The following is a 21,454-nucleotide window of genomic DNA, read 5'->3' as shown; positions in this document are numbered from 1 at the left end:
ATGAATCCAAGCTGGACACTCATAGGGTATAACCTTATCAATCTCTGGAGAGAATCCCCTCTCCCCCTTTTCTCAGTAAAAGCAATATCAGCAAACAGGAATAAAGCATTTCCTTTAGCAAACACACAATTGCAAATATAGAAATCAAACCATAAGACTAATTCGCCTTTCTAATTAATACTCACTATTAATTAGTAGAAACTACTCCAGGAGAACTTGGAGGCATGACTGTCTTCTGTTAGATTCAAGAACAGTTCTCACCCAGACAAAGGCTTCCCTCCACAGAGATTTGAAAAAATCTTATCTCTGATTGGTCCTCTGGTCAGGTGGTCACCAGGTACTACATGTTAACCCTTTACAGGTAAAAGAGACCTTAACCCTTAACTATCTGTTTATGACAGGCTCTGGTTGTGGGGCTTTGGGCTCTGGCCCTGGGCTCACCACTCCCACCATTGCCCCAGGCCCCTGCAGCCTCCTCCAGCCCCAGGTGCTGACTATGGGGCTTTGGGCTCTGGCTGCACGATGGTGGGGTTCTGTCCCCCGGCTTCAGGGCCATGGAATCCAGCCCTGGGCTCACCCCCACACACATCAGCCCTTGCTTTCGCTGCCTCCCCTACTGCCCCCCCAATCATCCATGGCCCCTGCTGCCTCTTTACTCACCTCTCCATCTGGGGCTTAATTTGTCCCCCAGCTTGTCGGGCCTGAGTAAGTCTGCTGTGAAAAGTGATATTTGTATGTTTTTTAGTATTACTTTTCACCGCCCCCCAGCTAGCTAGTAAGTCTGCTGTGAAAAATATTAACAAACGTACAAATATCACTTTTCACAGCAGCAGATTTACTAACTAGCAAGTTGTTTAAAAAAAAAAGAAACCAAAAAAGAAACCAAAAAAGCAAAAGAAACAACAACAAAAAAGACAAGAACGTGCAAAGCACCTTATTTTGTTTCTATTCTGTTCAGGTCCAGTAAAGAATAAAGAAACCTGCACATAATATTTATTATTGTCTGCAAAAAAAACCCTACATAAATTACAATGATTTGGACATGTATATGTACATATTCATTTGTTTTTCCTAAAGCTAATTAAGTATTTTAGAAAAAATTGTCAGAACGGCGACCAGCAAGATTTGGTAGCCGCACTCTAAAGCCATCAACATTTTTCTTGTGTGAACCCCTGATCTAGGGATAACCCTCAGGAAAATGCATTTCAAAGGATAAAAGACCACCACAGGGATTCTCTTTTTCTATCTCTGTCTGTCTGTCTGTCTCACCTAACAAGACAAAGAAAACAGCCCTTTGGACTTTGAGGGCAGATTCTGACTTGAGAATTTGATTTGCCATGTTGCTGGGAATATGTAGAACAGTGGTTCCCAAACTTGTTCTACCACTTGTGCAGGGAAAGCCCCTGGTGGGCCGGGCTGGTATGTTTACCTGCGGCATCCGCAGGTTCGGCCAATCATGGCTCCCAGTGGCTGCAGTTAGCTGTTCCAGGCCAATGGCAGCATGGCCTGGAGCAGCGAACTGCGGCCACTGGGAGCTGCGATCAGCTGAACCTGTGGACGCGGCAGGTAAACAAACCAGCTCGGCACACCAGGGGCTTTGTCTGCACAAGCAGCAGAACAAGTTTGGGAACCACTGACATAGAAAGAGATCTACCTTGAACCAAGTCTAGTTTGTTAAGTTTTCGTTACTAGAATGTGTTTATTTCTCTCGAAACCATTTTGACTTTAATGCCTTGTATTTGTACTCATTTAAAATCTCTCTCTCTCTCTCTCTCTGTGTAAAGTAAACTTGTTTTATTCTTTAGTCAAAACTGTTTAATCCAGTGCTGTGTTTAAACTGAATTGCTTGGTAAATCCAGTTAAAGTAGCAAACTACTGTATGTTGACCTCTTACAGTGGCAACAGACCTCTAATATCTGAATTGCCCAGGAGAGGGCTGATCACTGCAGAACACGCGTTTTGGGAAAAATTCAGGACTGGGCATGTGTTGAGATTACCCTTCAAGTTATAGCCAGGTGGTGATATAGCCCCTCACTAATCTGGTTTGCACCCTGGAATGTGATAGCACCTAAGCCATTTTTTGAAGAAATGTAGGAGAAGGCAGAAGAGGCCCTTATAACCTTCAGTCCAGAATGTGGGAGACCCAACTTCAATTTGAACTTGGATCTTCCACCTCCCAGAAGGGTGCCTTAATCACTGGACTGTGGGATATCCAGGTTTCCCTCAATCTCTCCTCTTGAAGCTGGTCCACTGTGTATAAATAACTAAATATTCATTGGGCCAGAAAGAGAGGTGAGGATGGCTCTCTAGTTCAGTGGGAAGGGCATTCACAAAAGAAGGGGGAAGACCCAACTTCTAATCCTTCACATCAGGCAGAGGGGGGATTGAACCTGGGTCTCCAGCATCCCAGGAGAGTACCCTAATCTTTGGCCTAAAGGTTGTAAGGAAGTTGTCATCTTCCTCCCTTAGTCAATCAGGTGTGCAGAACTCACCTACCACATCAGGCCCTGTAGGCGAAATAGGCAAGAGAATGCTTAGTTTAAGGGTACTGCACAGGGGTAGGCACTGAGCTGTGAGCTGGTGGTAGGACTGAGGCAGCTGTGTGCATGTCCAGATGCTGAAATTTAGGTACCCCAGGGTCTTTAGAAACTTAAGTACCTGGGGGACTTTAGGCACCTCCAGGGTTGGGCAGCAGCTGAGCAGTGGTTTTGTGAATGTCAGTGGTGCCTAAATGTTGGACTTTGGTACTTAAAGTGGCAGTTAGGCACTAAATCCCTTTGTGAATCAAGCCTCAATTATATAACTTTATTAGAAAAGCAGCACTCTCTCTTCCCTCCCAGATTAAAGGCACTTGCCTATGAAATATAGCTGGGGCTGTATCACAGTTTGTTGGGTCAGATCAGGTCATGTTGTGACCTCGAGGAAGACATAAAAACCACATGCAGAGCAACCAACAGCTAATTTATGCTAGGCCACTTCCTGCTGTATCAGAGAATTCAGTGGGAGGAGCCAGGCTGACAGGAAAGGAGTGGTCCCCTGGATGTGGAATAACCATTCCTCCCCAAGCCCTGAAATCATATCACAGCATCATGTCTTGATCTGTGAGTGACTTGGAGAGGAAATGGGAGAGAGACTGGCTACAGTGGCTGGGCAATCCATGTGCATATCAGCAACTCTCTCATGGTGGATTCAATGTGCTGCACACACTACAAGGCTATTTTGAAGAGGACTGAGGAAGTGGGAACTGGTTAACATCTGATTGTGAAGGAGGATGCAACTAAATCAGCACCAGAGAGAGAGAGGCAAGAATGGCAACAGCAGTGTAAAAATATCAGTATGTAGTGGATGACCAGAGAAGAGAAAGCTGGAAATACAACCTAAATGGGAGTTACTATAAGGTGGGTGCATAACTGGTTGTAAAACCATTCACAGAGAGTAGTTATCAGTGGTTCGCAGTCAAGCTGGAAAAGCATATCAAGTGGGGTCCCACAGGGTCAGTTCTGGGTCTGGTTCTGTTCAATATCTTCATCAGTGATTTAAATAATGGCATAGAGAGTACACTTATAAAGTTTGTGGACAATACCAAGCCAGGAGGGATTGCAAGTGCTTTTGAGGATAGGATTAAAATTCAAAATGATCTGGACAAACTGGATAAATGGTTTGAAGTACTTTACTTAGGAAAGAACAATCAGTTGCACACATACAAAATGGGAAATGACTTCCTAGGAAGGAGTACTATGGAAAAGTATCTGGGGGTCATAGTGGATCACAAACTAAATTGTGAGTCAACTGTGTAACACTGTTGCAAAAAAAGCAAACATCATTCTGGGATGCATTAGCAGGAGTGTTGTAAGCAAGACACAAGAAGTAATTCTTCGGCTCTACTCCGTACTGATTAGACCTCAACTGGAGTGTTGTGTCCAGTTCTGGGTGTCACATTTCAAGAAAGATGTGGACAAATTGGAGAAAGTCTAGAGAAGAGCAACAAAAATAATTAAAAATCTAGAAAACATGACCTATGAGAGAAGATTGAAAAAACTGTGTTTGTTTAGTCTGGAGAAGTGAAGACTGAGGGAGGACATAACAGTTTTCAAGTACATCAAAGGTTGTTACAAGGAGGAGGGAGAAAAAATGTTCTTGTTAACCTCTGAGGATAGGACAAGAAGCAACGGGCTTAAATTGTTTAGGTTGGACATTAGGATAAACTTCCTAATTGACAAGGTAGTTAAGCACTGGGATAAATTGCCTAGGGAGATTGCGGAATCTCTGTCATTGGAGCAGGTTAGACAAACACCTGTCAGGGATGATCTAGATAATACTTAGTCCTGCCTTGAGTGCAGGGGACTGGACTATAATACTTCTCGAGGTCCCTTCCAGTCCTACGATTCTATGATTCAATGACATTAGTTAGTCTAGAGAAAAGTGCCTGGGTGGAAGGCATTGCCAAGCCAAGGGTGTTCCGAGCCCCATTTGAAGTCTCAAATCCAGGGACCCCTCCTCTCCACTGCTCTACTCCATGCTGATTAGACCTCAACTGGAGTGTTGTGTCTAGTTCTGGGTGTCACATTTCAGGAATCACCCTGGAATCACCACTAAGTACTTTTACAAAGGGGCCTTCATGGCCTTCTCTAAAGCAATCTCATTCACCTTGCTTCTGAGTTTTCTATAGAAATAACTGCCAGAGCACTTAACCTTTCCTGCCCCAGGGACATTCTTGGATAGGTCTTGATTAATTTTAGCTTGCTGAAACTCCTTTTATTAGCAGACCTGATTAAAGGAAGACAGCAAAAATATACAGTGCGGTTTCTATGTTTGGGAAACTCCCATCTAAAGACTTTTTATCAATGTAGCTAAGGAGATCAATGGGTGCCTTTGTTTCCAAGTCAGACTTAAACATTCATTTGCAAAAACTGGTGAAAAGCTCAATCTCATTCTCAAAACTGAGTTTAAATCCTCAATCCTGCTTGCTAAATTTCAATATGCCTCGACATTTCAGTTTCCTGCCTGTTACAAAAAGCAAACCTTTCTCCATGTCCATCATGCTTGCACATCCTATCATCTAATTGTATTAGTACAGGGTCTAAAATGGAGTTGAAAACCTAACATTCAAAAACTTTTTTGAGATCTGATGACTTCATCCTGTGCAAGTTTGCTTGGCATTGGTTTCCTCCTTTGAGATTGTTTCTCTTTGAACTGCATGGATATGCCTAATATTTCAGTCTGTGAAGCAGCAGCTTCCTTACATGCAACAACCTCAGAGGCCATAATTCCGAAAAAGCGACTGGAAGACCACCAAGTAAGCTGCAAGTTATTTGAATGTCAAGATCTGGATTCAGCAATTTTTTGCACACAACATTCATTTTTGATAAGCTGTTGTACCACATCTTGGCCAAAACAAGAAATGAAATCTGTGAAATATTTGTTTGCAAGCTATCAGCTTCTAACTTAAGTTCTGGCATGTGAAACCTTTATCTCATCTAAAGCATCAAAAACGCCCTGTACCTGATTTCATAGTGGATGGATTGCCCCTACTCTTGCTGATCATCTTGTGCATTAGCATTTTTATGTGACATTAATATGCTTTTTCAACACACCCCAATTACTAGTAGAAGCAGAAAACAAGGTATGCAATATTTGAACAATTCCAAAAAATAGAAATAATTGCAGCAGCTCCTCCAACAACATACCATGAGTGGGCAGCACATGGGATGAAAGACATGTATTGATTTTACCTGCTGAATCTGATTTTGAACACCTTTTTATGCTGCAGCCATGTTAGCTTTGTTGTCATAGTTTAGATACGGCAGATAGCTTTGTCCTTGGCAATCTTTTCTTCAGCTTCTCTAAAATAACCTCTGTAATATCCACCTTTATTTTGGGGTGGATATCAATGAAATTTACTAAGCTCTCAACAACCTTTGCTCTGTCTTTCGAAACCTCAACATACCTTAGCACCTGAGACATTTGTTCCATTCAGAAGATGTCTGGAGTGCAATCAAATGTAATACAGAAGTATTTAACTTTCCTAACATTGTCAAAAACAGTCTGCTGTATTTTTCTTGTGATCCTACTGATAAATACATTTTGAAATCAATTTGATAAATATGTCACTTTGCGGTACTAGCCTTAATAGCTTCCACATAATCTCAACACGCTATCATACCTTGTAAACAATTAAAGTAAACCCAAACAATTACCATTACAAAGACCGCCTAATTTCTCATCTGAACTTCTCAAGGTAAACCCCTATCACCTAAGTACAGCAAAAGATTCAAGAGATGATGCAAAATATCACACCACATGTCCTTCTGCCTCTGATCACAGATTGTATATCTTTGCCGATTGTGACTGTTTCCCAACCATTCTGCAAGTTCCATCCAGTGAGCAATTGCCTCCACATGTTCCTTTCAATGTTCATGTTGGCATACTCACTCACTAAAGTGGAAGAAGTTCATCATGAATCCAATTTACAGTTCACAAAGGAAGATGAGGAATTTGGCTGGAAAAGCAAACAAGTGAAACAGAACGAGGAGGTAAGAGTCAAACTGTATATCAACCATGATCACTAGCATAAGTCCCCATTAAGAATTTCGACAAAGAACCATGGTTTTAATACTTTTGTGTTTGCTAGGCAAAAAATCTTGTTCTAAATTAACAGCAAACAGAATCCATCACTTTTGGCCAACTAGCCAGATCTGCCAAGTCAAAGTCAAAACCCTGCCCTATGCTTTCAATAATCAAAATCTTTCCTGCATCCATATCCATAACAATTATGCTAGCAACCTATGGGCAACTCTCTTCCTGGAATCAGAGATGCTGGCACCCAACAAGCCTGACAAATCCAAATCAACATCCTCGCTCACTGAGGCAGAATCGTCCATGGATTGTTGACCAGGAACATAATTGAACTTTGCATTTTTTCAAGAAACTTCAGTAAGGTTTACACTGAGCCAGGGGTGTGATTCCCTGCTCACTTACACATACTTGTGCTAGCTCTCATCAAGCTAGCAGGAGTACAAATAGTATTGTAGCTGCCATACCACAGGCAGCAGCAGTAGAGGCACAGTTTAGCCATGCTGAGTATGTACCCACTATTTTCACGCAAGTTTGTACTTAGCCTGGCTAAGCCATGCCACCGCTGCCCATGCTACTGGATCTGCACTACTATTATACTTGTGCTAGCTCGATGAGAGAGAGTGTGAGTATGCGTAGTCAAACTGGGAATCACACGCCCACCTTGTAGTGTAGACATAGCCTATATTGACCACTTGCATGAGTACCACCCTCAGGGCAGACTGTTAAAAACTAGGACTCATTATTGATTGCGAGTTCTAAACTTAGATTTACCAACCAATTGCACCAAGTACAAATTCCTCAGTCTCAGACTGTTCCTTGGGTACTCCTGTTTGTCTTGCCGCCTGGGTGAGTGCATCTCTGTGATAGATGGCTGCTTATATCAAGAATCACAGCAATATTCAGGTTACTCCTAACCACAAAGGACCAATCATTTACCCATGTCAATTGTGCTTTAGGTCTCACACCAAAGACAACACTTGTAGCCAGTGCTATGGTAAATTTATATGAAGATTTATTAAACAGGAAAAGGAAATTAGAGGATTATTTACAAGGTTAAAGCAAGTAAACATAGATACACAAATGAGTTACAGTCTTGGTTTCAAAAGGTAATATCGGCTTCTGTGATTAGCAAGCTCTCCTGTTTACGGCTAACACAGGCTAAGCAGCTGGAGATCTCTTGTTAAACCTTTCCACCTCCTCCCCAAAGTCCAAGCAGCATAGACATACCTACTTCCTTTTTTGGGAACAGGGCAGTTATCTCCCTCCTGCCATGTGCACTGAGCTGCAAACGCAGCAGATAGGAGAAGTCCACTTACATGGCTCATCTTTGCAGGGAGGAGAGCAGAACAATTATAAAAGCCTTTAATTCTTTTGTTGACAATTCCTCAGTCCAGATGTGCCGAGTTTCCAGTTGCAAAATCCACCCTTAGCCTGTCTAATATCAATTGGTTTGCTCTTTCAGGAGGGGCATAACAATTTCTGTAGAAGAGCAGCTCTTCACACTAATTAACATTCCTCCCCTGTATGGCGATTCATAATACAACCACTCAAATATTATATTACAATGTGGAACCCAGATATTACAAGTAAGATTAATGCATGTAGCAATTCAAAGCATTCAATAGAGTCCAAACACTACCCACTTTCTTTTAGTTCTAATATCTCTTTTATCAATATTAATCCACAAGTGAGCAAGACAGATTCCAGATGTGTATCTGTTAGTATCCAGTTGAGACATGGGGACCTTGGCATGAGCTGGCACCTAGCCTGCCAGTATCACAGTTTTGACAGGTATGCCTGAGGTTAGTTTAAATAAGGTCTTTTTCACACAGTGCAACCTATTGGCTGAACTGTATAATACAGTTTAGCATTCTGTTACATCTCCATCTTGAAGTTCTACATTCCTAACATTTACAAAATATACACTATCATGCTATCTTTGAAGTTAAGTGTTTCTGAATCATACTGGTTTTCTAATGATATGACCTGAATGCATAATAACTTGGTCATCTGGTTGTCCATTATTTGCAATGACTGGCTGTGTTTGGTTTGGAATCTCTGAGTCGCCTTCTTGTTCTGCATCCACCATCTGTAGAGTTTGCTCTGCCCATTGTTCTTTCTGGAGGTAAAAACTGTAGATGCCGACAGTTTCGGTTGAACTCTCCACGGTCCGTTCCAATTAGATATGATGAGGTCTCTGAAGTCCTTTTCTTTATGACAGCTGGAGTTCGTCTTTTTTCCTCCATCCAGTTTGAGGCAAACATAGTCACCACATTCTCGACCTGGCAGTTCTCTGAGTGATATCTGTTGTAAAGTATTTGTAGGCTCTTTTTGCCTTTTTATTTGATTTGGTTACTCTCTTCATGTCTGGCCACTTTGGAGGTAGATACTTTTCCAGAGTCAGAAGAGTAGTTCTGAGTTGTCTTCCCATCATGATTTTTACTGGACTATATCCAGTAGCTGCTACTGGTATAGATCTGTAACTCAGAAAAGCAATGAATGAATCTTCCTAGTGTACGATTTTCTTGTGCTGTCTGTACAGCTCTCTCAACCACTCCATTCACACCATTACACACAATGTCATCTAGTGCCTGAACAGTAAAATACAATTTAGCACTCCATTACCTCTAGGGCCCCACGATGGAAGAAAAGAGCAAGTAGGTGTTTTTTGTTTTTTTTTTTTTTTTTTTTTAAAAAGCCCCGGACAGGCCTGAGCCCAATTCCATTTGAAATCCCTCTTTGCACGGTCTTGATGGAAGGAAAGGTCAGAGTCTAGTCTATTTTGAAGGAGCCAAAAGTTTTGTGAGATCTATGCCTGAGCTTCCTTTCATCCACCATAGCCCTGCAGAACCATGGCTGAAGATATTGCCTTGAAGTTGACTTATAACAAAATCTTTTTAAACCACTGTGTCTCTGGTGCTTATTTATAGGAGTCTGATTCAGAACTTGCTAAAACTGCTCAAGTGTATTTCTGTCTCACTATAATAAGTGAAGTGTAGGTGTTATTCTGTGCTCATGTTTTAAATTAGTAGTAGAATGCCCATTGCCATCTAAACCACCTAACATGAGTCTGTTCTCTGTACATGCACATTCTTTCTTCCAAAGACAGTGGGGAAATATATGCATGTGTGGATAGTAGAAGAGACCACTATGTATCCACAGAATTTGGAGAAGCATTAATCCATCCATTTCCCTGTGGCATACATGCCAGCGTGTACATCCGTAGGAGTAAAACATGGTCTTTCATCTTCATCCATTTTTTCTTGCTAACACAGATTATTTCTACCATCAAATAATGTTGATTAGTAATAGATATATGGTAGTACCAGGGAATCTGGGAGTGGAGTGTGGGCAGCTACAGTAGTGGCTCATTGTAGGCGGGGAAGGTTGCTGGCAAGGATGTACTACTGCTGCCAAGAAAGCTGTGGATGGGCAAAACAGGGCCACGACTGCTGCAACAATCAACAGCTGAAAGGGGAAACTCCTGGCAGCACTCCAGAATAAACCTAAATTATGAAAATCACCCCTATGCAGCAGATCCTGCACACAGCATTTATGTCCCATATAAACCCTCACCATAGGATTTGAGTGGTTACGCAGCGGTTAATTTCACCAAAGTGCAGTTTTACTCTGGAAAAGTGACTTTGTAAAATTGGTACCATTGTACTCAGCAGAGCTGTTTCTTTTGCGGATTCAGGCTTAGCCACTCACTTTAGTGACTAAAAGCAATGTTTACTACTTTTCACTTCTGTTAACTCTGCAGCACCCAACAGGTAAGACTGAAAGAACTGCAGATTCTAGTCTATCTTTTGCAACTTCAGTAGTATTGTTTATTGAAGTCCAACCAGATCTATCTGTTTTAAAACCACTGAAACAATCAGATTGTATAGCTGCTACTAAGGGCACAACTGGCAGGCAGTAGCAGTACTGTCAACTCCATGGCTTAAAATCATGAGATTTTTTTTTTAATAATAATTTTTTTTTTATGTCTTCTGGTGTTTGAGCCACTAGGGGTCACATTGTCCAGCTTTTCTCTATACACGTGAGTGCATGGCTGGCCTTACCATGAGGCAAACTGAGGCGGCCGCCTCAGGTGCCAGACTGTGTGTGGGCACCATTAGGACCCAGAGTGTAGAAAATTGTGTCTGCTGCTGGTGCATATGTATTCTCTCTGCTCTAGATGCACAGAGATGGTGGAGTGCTGTGCTGGAGGAAGGAGGGCACAAGAGACATAACAGGCAGGCAGGAGAAAAGGTGAGAGGGAATAACAGAAAGCAGCAGAAGTTGCAGGGAGCGAGAGGAGGGAGGAGCCTCTTATGTACCTCTCTAGCACCTACAGGAGCCTGGACTGATTAACACCAGCTTCTCAGGGAGCTTCCTGTTTCCTGCTGCTTCCCTGAACCCACTTGAGGAGAACAGGTAGTCAACTGAAGTAGTAGGAGCCAGTTAGGCCCTTAACATGCTGATATCTTCCCTCACTCAGGCCCTGCTACCAGCCTGCTTATTTGTCCCCTTCAATTGAGTGTTGAGAGCCACTATAGCTGGCACAGAACAGCAGTCATGAGTGAAAGAAGAAAACACCGCTCTGGGGCAGCATTCAGAAAAAGAAAGAAAGCAAAGGAAGCTTTTCTATCTAAGCAGGAAGGAGGTCTCCTGAGATACATAGACACAAATGTTCACGGTGAGCCTTCCAGTCCCAGTGAAGATGTGAGTGGTGAGGAGATGCCTGATCTTCCAGTTAGTCACAGTGCAGGTGACCTGGCAGCTACTGCAGCATCCATGTCTCCATCTCAAATGGATATAACCATGCACATTCCTGAAGAAAAGTGTAGATCAGAGAAGAGTATGGTGGAGGCGCAAGAAATAGCTGCTGCTGAATTTAGTTCCTTAAGTCTAGATGATCCAGGACTGTGGACCCACTTGAGCAGTAGCCTGAGGGACTTCCTTGTACTGCATGGGCCACAGCAAGTGAAAAACTTCTTGATCCCCAAAGACAATGAAAATAGAAGTTTCCATCCAACACGTTACTGGTGTGAAATCCCCAATGGTGACAAAGTGGAGAGGCCCTGGCTTATGTACTCAAAAACCCAGAATGCTGCATACTGTTTTTGTTGCAAACTCTTACAGTCTAATGTTCCAGCCACATTGGGTTCTACAGGAACAAAGGACTGGAAAAATCTGGCTAGAAATCTGGCATGCAAATCACCAGAGAGCATTCCATAGGTGGAAAGAGCTTGAGATGAGACTAAGATTAAAGGCCACCATAGATGATCAGCATCAAGAAAAGATTGCATCAGAGTCTCTTTACTGGCAAAATGTTCTGAAAAGGCTCATTGCCATTGTGAGAATGCTTGCTACCCAAAATCTAGCACTGCGTGGCACTTCAGATCAGCTGTATGTGCCAAACAATGGAAACTTCCTTAAAATCGTGGAGCTGATGACTGAGTTTGATGCTGTACTCCAGGAGCATCTAAGAATCACCACCCAAGAGATGTACACACCACCACCACTACCTTGGAAAAATAATTCAAAATGAGATCACACAGTTACTGGCAACAAAAGTCAAACAGAAGATTGTGGCAGATCTGCAGTCAGCAAGATATTATTCTGTTATTCTGGACTGCACACCTGACATCAGCCATATGGAACAAATTACTTTTAATGGTGTGTTTTGTAACAACAACAGAACCTAGTGAAAATGTCCCTGCAATGGTGACTGTCAGAGAGCATTTTCTAGAATTTATTGACATAGATGATACTACAGGAGCTGGTATGACAAATGTGCTTCTTAAAAAGCTGGAAGGTATGGGAATTGTGATAGCTGACATGAGAGGTCAGGACTACGATTACGGTGCCAACATGAGAGGAAAGAACAGGAGTGCAGACACGGATCTGAGAGTTAAACAAACCTCGAGCTTTTTATGTCCCATGCAGTCCTCATTCATTGAACTTGGTGGTCAGTGATGCAGCATCAGCTTCTAGTGAGGCTGCTGAATTTTTTAACATAATTCAAAGCATCTATGTATTTTTCTCTGCATCAACTCATCGATGGCAAATTTTGAAGCAACATCTGGGACCATCCCCTCTGACACTGAAACCACTGAGTGCCACACAATGGGAAAGTCGAGTGGAGGTGATAAAGCCTATCAAACACCAAATTGGGAAGATAGATGATGCCATATTTGCCATTATGGAGGATAATGCTATGACGGGAACTGTTCGTGGGAGAACAGTGGCAGAGGGAGATGGAATCACCATAAACATACACAACTTCAAATTTCTTTGTGGCTTAGTGTTGTGGCATGACATACTGTTTGAAATAAATGTTGTAAGCAAGAGACTCCAAGGTGTTGACCTTGATATATCTGGAGCAATGGAACAACTGGACAAAGCAAAGTCATAGCTACAGTCTTACCGCTCAGATGAGGGATTTCAAAATGTTCTGAAGAGTGCACAGAAGTTGGCAGAGGAACTTCACACTGAAGCTATTTTCCCACCCATTCAAGAATACAAGAGTCACCGAAGAAGACGACATTTTGATTATGAGACATGGGATAATCCCATAAGAGACCCCAAACAACAATTCAAAGTTGAATTCTTTAACCAGGTGCTAGATTGTGCAATACAGTCAGTTGAAGAACATTTCATGCAGCTCAAGGAACACAGCAGTATATTTGGGATGTTGTATGATATTCCAAAACTCCTCACTATACCTGAAGAAGACCTACACCAGCAATGCAGGGCACTAGAGACAGTGTTGACACATGATGACATGCGCAATATTGATGCGAGTGATTTAGGTGATGAACTGAAAGCCCTTTCAAGATACATTCAGCAGGATCAACTCCAAAGGCTGTTCTGGAATATATGTGCACAAATAAGATGACCACCCTCTTTCCAAATGCTTTTGTCGGTCTGTGTATACTTCTAACACTTCCTGTAACAGTTGCTAGTGGAGAACGCAGCTTCTCCAAGCTGAAGTTAATAAAAACACATCTACGCTCCACAATGACACAGGAGAGGCTGGTCGGCCTTGAAACCATCTCAGTAGAGCATGAGCTGGCCCAGACTGTGGCCCTTCAGGAAGCAGTTCAAATCTTTGCAACCAAGAGGGCATGGAAAGCACCACTTTGATTATTCAAACAGATAAAAATGCTAGTGTTTACTATGAAGACAAGAAAAGTTACATTTGCTGTTCAGGCGTTTGAAAGTTAAGTGTTACTTAAAATTTATTTTAAGTTGTTAGTTCTCCTTTATTGGGGTAGGTAGCCGAGCAGTACCATGAGAGGAGTAGAACAGGAAGAAGGCAGAATTGAGACCTTTCAAAGTTTTGGCCCAAGCGAGGGGGCGTGGGGGCGTCATTTTGAGCTCGCCGCCTGAGGTGCCAAATGTTGTGGGCCGGCCCTGCATGAGTGCTAGAAACCTACTTTTTAATGAAAACAAATTTACCAGTAATCACATGAAGCTAGGAGCTATGGGGGTATGGGTTGAGGAGCAGTGGCTGCAGAATTTTCGAATGCATAAGGCCACTTTCATGGAACTTTGCAAATTGCTTTCCACAGCCCTGAAGTGCAGAAATATTAAAAAGAGAGCTGCTCTGACAGTTGAGAAGCGAGTGATAATAGCCCTGTGGAAGCCTGCCATGCTGATTGCTACCAGTCAGTCGGGAATCGGTTTGTAGTGGGTAAATCAACCGTGGGGGTTGTTGTGATCCAAATACCCAGGGCAATCAATTCACTTCTGCTAAGAAGGACAATGACTCTGGGAAACGTGCAGGACATAGTGGATGGCTTTTCTGTGATGGGGTTCCCTAACTGTGGTGGGGTGATGGTCGGGAAAGGTACATGATGCGCGCATCTTTAGGAACTATGGTCTTTTCAGAAAGCTGCAAGAATGAATTTTCTTCCCAGATTGGAAAATTATCATTGGTGATGTTGAAATGCCAATAGTTATCCTTGGAGACCCAGCCTACCCCTTGCTCCCATGGCTCATGAAGCTGTACACAGGCAGCCTGGACAGCAGTAAGGAGCAGTTCAGCCATAGGCTGAACAAGTGCAGAATGGTGGTACAATGTGCCTTTATGTTTAAAGGGGCGCTGGTGCAGTTTACTCATTAGATTAGACCTCAGCGAAAGCAGTATTCCCATTGTTGTTGCTGCTTGCTGTGTGCTCTATAAAATCTGTGAAAGTAAGGGGGAAAAGTTTTGGCGGGGTGGGAGCTTGAGGCAGATCGCCTGGCTGCCAATTATGAGCAGCCAGACACCAGGGCAATAAGAAGAGCACATCGAAGAGCACTGCGTCTCCGAGAGGCTTTGAAAACCAGTTTCATGAATGACCCAACACTGATATGACCATTGTGTGTGGTGTTCCTTACCAAGCTGCCCCTTTTTATGCATATGCTGCCCTGTAAACTAAACATCCATCAACCACAGTGTACACAGTGAATAAAGAACCTCTTGTCCTCAATCCATGCATTTTTATTATGCTAACAAACACTGAACAGAGACAGCAATGATTAGCAAAGATCACCCTAGTCTAAGGGCCTGATAACACGGTGGGAGGGACAAGAACACACAGCTTATTACAATTGCACTGTCTAGCAATCACAGCTGTGGGAATGAGAGCCTTCTGCTCCATGAACCATCCTCTGGAGTTGAGTTCAAGGGATACCAGAGCTTCTCCCCCCGCCCCCGCATTCTAGGACATCTGGGAGAGGAGAATATGGAACTTGGTGAGGAGGGCAGCTGGTTCATCATTGGGTGCAGTGGGACTCTAAGGTCTAGCTGCCTTTCCTGCACCTCAACCATAAATCTCAACATGTCTGTTTGCTCCCACATAAGCCACAACATCTCCTCTTGCGTGTTACGCTCTTGATCCCTGCATGCTTTCCTGCCCTCTTGGTTGGTGAGCATGCTCTCCGACAGTGTAAGCCTCCATGCATTCAACTGGGCCCTGTCAGTCTCGGAGGAACACACAAAATCACAGAACATGTCTTCTCTGGTCCGCTTTTTTTCGCCTTCTAATCTGGGACAGCCTTTGTGCTGATGTGGAGGAAGCACCCACAGACAAGGTTGCAGCTGCAAGGGAAAGCCCCCACGGGGTAGCCTTAGAGAACATACATGGTTGAAAACAGAAGGTTAACTCTTGCAATGAATAAAACACTTCACAGCAGTAAATACATTCCCTGAGGAACCAGGCAGGGGTGTGCTCTGCCCCACCAGGCCTGCAGCCTTCCCTGCACCTTGCGCCTGCAGGAATCCAGTGACACCAGTGCCATGGCGGTGCAGGGAGCCCTCTGCAGCCCCGCTGTCATGGGAGGGAGTGAGTGAGTAGGGCTGTGAGAGCAGAGCTGCAGAGGGCTGCCTGGGCTGTCATGGAGCCAGAAACACCCAGTCTGCAGACACAAGCGGTGGAGAAGGCTGTGGTCCTGGCTCAGCTGACCAGAGAGCCCTGGCCAGGACTGCAAGGAAGAGGACAATCTCCTGGGTGTGGGAGAAGGCCACCTTGATGTTGAATGAGTCCATCCTTAGGCAGGAACTGTTCAGCAACAGGGCAGCCTCCCCCTTGCAGTCTTGACTGGGGGTCATTGCTCCATTGGGTCAGTAGTGCAGCCTCCCTGACACCATGCACCCCTGTGTCTTTGGCCCCTTGGTTATGCAAGGAGCCTCCTGCAGCCCCACTGTCAGTACTGGGAACCTCTTGCAACCCTGCCCCAACCTTAACCTGCCCTCCTTAATTTCCAGAAACTGTCCAAAAATAAAAAAATTAAAAAGGTTAAAAATAGACAAGTTCTTAAAAAAGAAGAAAAAAAAATCAAAAATTAAAACCCCTTAATTTATATTACTCCAGATTAGAAAAAATAAAAACTGAATTCTGCCAAGTTGAAGTATGCTTGATTATTGAGATGTTTTGCAGGATACAGACTGTATATTGGTCAATGAGCTTAATATAGTTGTCCCATTCTTCCTTTCTTGTAGTCTCAGTCTAGTGGCCACGATAGGTGTGGTAACCCCTATTTGGATGCAATTTGGGGCAATGCTGGCTGTAGGGGAAGTTTCCAAGGACCCTACAGGTGCTGGTAAAGGGCAGTCTCCAGCAAGAACAAAGCTCATCTGTCCGGGAGACAGAACTTTCTAGGGGTGGTCCAAGACTGTGGAATGAACTCCCGCAGGAACTAAGGACCATGACAAACCTCATCCGCTTCCACTCCAAGTTCAAGGCGTATTTCTTTGCCTTTTCCTTTTCCTTCTCTAACAAACAAACATGTAGCAACGGGTACATCTATTAAAAAAAATCTTAAAGCCCCTGTCAAAACAAGATACTCCACTGCACATGCTTCTCCCACTGTGGAGAGGATGAGAGAACAAACAACATGTGACAGATTTGCAGTCCTGGTGCTTAATGCACTACAGGAAGATGCTTAGATACTATGGTGATGAGCACAATATGAAAACCTGAATAGAATAGAATAAAGATATTTTCTGTAGTTTCCATGCTGAGAAACTGATATTGATTGGATACTCTAAGCTGTGTGGAATCCCTCCTAGTCCTCTTCTCTTTGGTAGTCACAGCCTGTCCTTCCTCATCTGCCTTCAGTGGTGCAGAATGCTACATGATTCTCTTTCCGCTGGCGGTTACAAATTGTCACTCCTTCTGGTTTCCACACTCAGTGGCTCCTTGATCACCAGTTCCTTTCTCTCTTGAATCTGGAATGGTGATGCTTCTCGAATCTGGTTGTTTAGGAACTCCTCTGATTTGTGGGAAATTTTGCAATTTTGTATTTTTTTTCTGTTCCAAAATGGAATGAAAACAGAAAATTTTGAAGTTTCACATGAATTTATTGCTGAGTGAATAACCAATTTTTTTGATTTGCTGGCAATTAAAGAAATTGAATTTTTAAATTTTGTTCATTGAATCGGAATAGTAAAGCATATTTGATTGAATAATTATGAATTGCTGCCGTGAATTACAATGACTTATCATTGGGACAGGGAAAGAGAGTGAGAATGACTCGCTAGTCTGATAGTTAGTAGACTCATGTATGATATAGAAGACACAAGTTCAAGTCCCTCCTCCAATGACTATTTAATTAGTTATAAAAATTGGAACGGCTTCAATAGGAGAGACTGAGGAAAAACCCATACCAGAATATTCCATAACACAGTGACTCGGGCATGCTCCTGCAATGTGGAAGACCCAAGTTCAAATCCCTTCTCCACATCAGGCAGAGTGGGGAATTAAGCCTGGGGGAGTACCCTAAGCACTGGGCTAAATATTATTAGGTAATGTCACAGAGTGCTCTACTCACAGCTGGGTGGCACCTTCTTCTGGGGATTAGCTCTGCCCAGTTCAGCACCCCCTTTCTTCTCTTTCACTGTTGCAGTTCTCCTCCCACCCCCAGAGTCACACTACAGCTGCTTCACGATGTGGCCTTCTGGTCGCACTGTGATTCCCCTTCTAGGAGAGTCTTTCCAAGTGTCTCGCCAGAAAGCAGTGTCAGGCAGTCCATAGGCCTGGAGCACCCACAGGGAAGAAATAGTGGGTGCTGAGCACCCATGAGAAGCCCCCTTATCAGCTCTCCCCATCCACACCAGCTCCTCCCACCTACTGGTGGGCACCACAGATCTGTGTCTACCCGCACCTCCCACCACAGCAAAACAGCTGTTTCATGGCATGCAGGAGGCTGCGATGGATGGGGGAGGAGCTAGGACACAGCGCACTCAAGGAGGGGGCAAAACTGGGTGGGTAGAGGCGGGGCTTTGGGGGAAGGGATGGAGTGAGGGCAGGGCCTGGGTCAGAGCAGGAGTCAAGTACACCCCAGCACTTTGGAAAGTCAGCACCTGTGAGGCAGTCCTCATACCTGCTACCCTGCAGTGACTCAGGCAGTCTTCCCATCACTGCCCAATGCAGTATCACTCAGTGATGGATGGTAGGGGAGCCCAGGCCCACCCTTTACCCTGGGTTCCAGTCCAGGGCCCTGTAGTGAACAATTAAGGACAACATCTACCTTACTGCTCTCACGCCCTGACAGTGTTGCCTGCCTCGTGGCTTTATAGAAGCCCCATGTGTTCCCTCATAGGTGAGCTTTATTCTAAGTAGCACCCTCCACACAGCCTAAATCTTTCCTGTTTGCAGCTTAATTGGCTGATTGGGGCCTACCTTGCTTAATTCAGCTCTCTTAGGGCTGGTCTGGGGAGCACACCCCATCACAGAGAGATCATCATCTTCTTCCCTAAGCATTTTGTGAGCCTATGCCTTTACATTTCTGAAAAAGCCTGGAATCGAAACAAAACATTTTCAGGTTGGGTTGAAATGAAATGTTTCATTCTGACATTATTAAAATATATTAAGTTTTTTGTTTCATAAAACTATTTGGCAAACTCAACAAGAATTTGCAAATAACTTCAGGTTGAATGAAACTGCATTTCTGGTGAATAAACTGCTGAAAAAAATTGACTCAGTTCTACACAAAATTAAATTCCTATAATAATTTGTTTTGCATTGATCAAGACATTTCATTCCAGTTTCAACCTTTTCAAATTTGCATATTATATTAGATAATATAAAATAAAAAAAATTGAAACAAAAAGTTGCTTTGACCGTATTGGAATGTTTATTCAGGTATTTTGCCTAACAAAATTTAGTCAAAATCAACACGCTTCCATTAAATGTTTCATTTTCTACCAGTTGGCATTTTCTTACGGAAAAACATTCTGTTGGAAAATTTCCAGCCAAGTCCAATATTAAACTCTTGCTGCTCAGCTTCACCTGCTCATTAACAGGTAGAGATTGACCACTCAGATTTCAAACACACAGCCTTCACCAAGACACGAACAGACCTGTCTTGTGGCCTGTTCAGGGGTCCAAATTGCCAAGCTACATGACTCTCAAAGACAATAAATAAACAAACAAACAACAAGCAGACTAGACCAAATACACAACTCACCAAGTCCCTCTATCTTCAAGCACAGGTTCTCCTGCTGCTACTCCTTCCAAAATTCCACTGTTTGCCTGTCCTGTTCACTTGCTCAGGAGTTTGCTTGGCAGCTGACTTGGTTTTAAGCTTCTGTGGAGATGTATCTTACATCTTTGATAGCTAGGCAGTATAGGACTTAGCTGTTGGATTTAAATTCAGAGCAAAGAATGAAATGCATGATTTACCCTTTTTACATTCTGCCATATCATCATTTGTGTGCTCCTTGATTTGGCTTAGACATCCAGGTATAATGGTTGCAAATATATTCAGTGAACCATCTGAGCATGAAAAATCTTCCCCTTTGAAGGCAAAGCATCAAGGTGAAGAATTTAGCAAGCCGTCTGTAAATAAATATGGTTCTTGACCGTGGTTTGGCTGGAACATAAACTATCAAAAGCAGCAAAGCAAATGTTTGATTTGGCCTCATGTAGCATGATGCCATTACCCAATTCATTGATGTTATGGTTCTAGGCATGAAGAACCCAGTCACACTAGAAAGCACATGAGTGAGATGCTCATTTGATGTTGCTGTCAGTAATGGCAATGTGAGATGACCTACAATCAATGTTATGTGTTTTACTGTACAGAAAAATTCATTGCGACTTTTGTACCACCTCATCCATACACATTTCAGTGATAAGTAATAACCTCAGAAAGAAATGTCTTTAGTGTACCTTTTGGCAGTAACAAAGACAATCATTAAACCAAGCCATCTTAAAGAAGATAGAAGTTCTTGCAGCTGTTTCATTTTCTAAGAATGAGTCTTTTCACTATGGATCATTTATATATCCCCACCTAGTATATTCATTCTGTTTCTATATACTGTCACGGCATTTTCATCAGCCTTGCAAGGATAATAAAATAATTTGTGATGGGTACCAATGGAATGATTTCACTTTCACTATAATTTAGCTGCTTGAACCTGTCTACGGTTGCATTGCAATTTATAGCAAATGTCTTATGCAGCATAGCCAACCTGAACTAAAAATAACTGGCACATGTCAAAATGCGGGAACAGTTGTCATGTTATAGCTGTAGTTATGGTTACATACAAATTTCCATTCTAACCTTTTTGTTTTGAGTCTTTCATAACTTTCTAAAGCTTTCAATATTCACAAAGCTATAGTCATCATAATGTACAGGTATAGGGTGGCATCTTTTTAAATAGTTTGTGAGTTGTGCCAAGTTTAGAGAATTGTATGCACTTTCTGCTCTAGGGTATACTTGAAAGCTTTTCAACTAAGTTTCTGAAATATTATGATACTCCTAATGTTATTATGTGGTTCCTATGGGATAGAACAGGGGTTCTCATTGAGAACAGGTGTCAGGGGTTACAACCACGTTGCCTTTCCCATATTGCTAATTGGGAGGGGGGAGCCTGACTAAATCCCAGCTAGATGGGAGGGCGGGTCCAGGTATGGAAAAGGATGAGAACCATTAAGATAAAACTGGCTAGGATCAGTGTTTAGCACTGTGCCGATGCCCATTTTTCTCCCCAACCATACATCCCTTCGTTGACTGATGACAGTGTGCTGATGCCATAGTATTTCTAACGTATACGGTTTAGAACTTTTCAGTTATTCAAAAAAAGAGCTCAGTTTGTGGAATTGACCAAGTAACATTGGGGAATGGAATTAAAGTTTTTACTTTCATGACAAAGTAGATCAGGGGATTTATTTGAAGTCTCACTTCATTACTAAAATACAAAAATATTAGTCAGTAAGGCTGTACCTGTTCTCTCACTGGAACAATCTAAGCAAGAACTATGTTTGCAAATGCATGCATCTGAGGATTGCAAACCCTGCAAGATAAAAAATTATGAGATAGATGACTTTCCCCAGGCCTCCTCCCCAAAAAAAGAGATTTATAAACAATACAGTCTCTTGTATTATTATTATAACTC

At 42.9% G+C, this 21,454-nt stretch overlaps 1 protein-coding gene and 1 long non-coding RNA gene across 3 annotated transcripts in view; one reads left to right on the top strand and one right to left on the bottom strand.

Annotated features, from left to right (window-relative positions):
* PDE8B (phosphodiesterase 8B) overlaps positions 1-21,454 on the top strand; it is a 153,328-nt gene that overhangs the window by 29,881 nt on the left and 101,993 nt on the right. The gene's annotated exons all lie outside the window — the stretch shown is intronic.
* LOC123372483 lies at positions 15,138-21,332 on the bottom strand. Its single transcript, XR_006580313.1, has 4 exons — positions 21,283-21,332; positions 19,522-19,691; positions 18,735-18,850; positions 15,138-15,652 (listed from the first exon to the last, which is right to left on the bottom strand). It is a non-coding gene; the product is annotated as an uncharacterized LOC123372483 (long non-coding RNA).

This window comes from Mauremys mutica, chromosome 6 (genome assembly GCF_020497125.1).
Source record: "Mauremys mutica isolate MM-2020 ecotype Southern chromosome 6, ASM2049712v1, whole genome shotgun sequence".
Classification (NCBI taxonomy): Eukaryota; Metazoa; Chordata; order Testudines; family Geoemydidae; genus Mauremys; species Mauremys mutica.
Note: the sequence above shows the minus strand (reverse complement) of the source record. Positions and strands in the feature narration are given on the sequence as shown.